Source organism: Geospiza fortis, unplaced genomic scaffold (assembly GCF_000277835.1).
Source record: "Geospiza fortis unplaced genomic scaffold, GeoFor_1.0 scaffold114, whole genome shotgun sequence".
Lineage (NCBI taxonomy): Eukaryota > Metazoa > Chordata > Aves > Passeriformes > Thraupidae > Geospiza > Geospiza fortis.
The window spans coordinates 2526986-2528763 of NW_005054383.1; positions in this window are offsets into that span (position 1 = coordinate 2526986).

Consider the following 1778-nt stretch of genomic DNA (forward strand, 5'->3'; position numbering starts at 1 on the left):
TTTGGGCAACCATTTGAGAAGTTTTATTAACATCACCTAACATTTCATTTTTATTCAGGCGCAGAAGAGGAAAAAAATAGTGGCAGTTTAGAGGGTGCTGAGACAATCAAGGAGCCATCTTCTCCATCCTACAACTGGTGATAAATCCTGTCAGAACACTGTGGCCAGCAGGACCAGGGCAGTGACTGTCCCCATGGGCATTGCTGAGGCACCTCCAGTCCTGGGGGCAGTCCTGGTCCCCTCCCAGCAAGAAAGACACTGAGGGGCTGGAGCATGTTCACAGAAGGGAACAGAACTGGGGAAGGGGCTGGAGCAGCTGGGAGAGCTCAGCCTGGAGAAAAGGAGGCTCAGGGGGAACCTTCTGGCTCTGCACAACTCCCTGATAGGAGGGGCCAGCCAGGTGGGAGTCAGGTTCTGCTTCCAGGGAACAAGGATGAGAAGAAAAAGCCTCAAGTTATGCCAAGACAGGTTCAGATCAGACATTGGGAAAAATTCTTCACTGAAAGTGAAGTGTGCCAGTGGTCAGGCACTCTGGCACAGACTCCACAGTGGTGGAGTCACCATCCCTGGAGAGATTCAAAAGACGTGGATGTGGCACTTGGGACATGGGCTAGTGCTACACTAATGGTTGGACTTGATCTTTTCCAACCCAAATGATTCTGTGACTGTAACATGGACTGAAGCAATTAAAATCTTTGGTGATTTGTGCTGGGAGCAGCACAGCAGGTGAGTGTGGAATCCTGCAAGCTGCACACCTGATAAAGTGCCTAAAAATAGGAGTGTTGATACAATGAGCTGAGGCTGGATGCTGGATTGTGACCTTTGCTGCACTGAGAAGCAGAGTGTGCTTGGAGCTGGCCATGAGCTGCCTGACACATCTTTAACCTCCCCATCCTGTGAATCCTCCAGGAATCCCAGCAGCCCTTCAGGTGCTCATTTTTTGCCATGAGGGATTTGTGACTAAAATGTCAAATAAAATGTCTGTTACTGGAGTGCACACCTACCCTGTGTCCCTGTGCCCATCAGACATGGGGAGAGGTCATGATGGTCCTGGGATGCAGGAAGGAGCCACAGCAGCAGGATCAGGAGGGTGCTTTGGCCCAAATCTCACATGTTCCATCACTGCTTTGTCTGAGCCACTGGATCCTCACCTCACCTCAGCTTTTCCTTTTATTTTGCAAACACCTGCAGGGAATGCTGGTGTGTGAGGATGATATTCCTGGCTAACAGAGCAGATCCTGGTGGGAAAAGGTGGATGTATGGCATCATGTTGATGAACACAAACCGAAGTGCTGATAGGAACATGGGGAAGCTGCTCTAAAGCTGGAGTCTGGATGATGATTCCATGTCTGAAGAGGCAACAGAGGCTCTTTGGTAAACAGTTTCCTGTAAGCAATGCTGCTTTGTGCAGAAAATTGATCTACTGGATTTAATTTTTTTTTCTGGGATCTTATTTACAGCTGCCTGACTTTATCTTGGGTTAGGTTCCTGGGGTTTTGTGGGGGGGTTGTTCATTTTTCTCTACAAGTTAAACTTTGTGTGCTGAAAAGCCATTGGTGATAAACAGCATGGCTTCCTCTCCTGCCCTGCCCAGGCTCATCAGCTGTGAAGTCAAACCTATATTCTCCAGGGCAGAAGATGGAAAATATTTATGGGGAGTGAAATGCAGTTTGAAAGGACATTCCAGAGACCTCGTGCTTCCAAACTTGGACAGAATCCCTCTCACGTCTGGTGTGGGACGTTGAAACTGGACTGGCCATAAAGTGGATCAGGGGGCC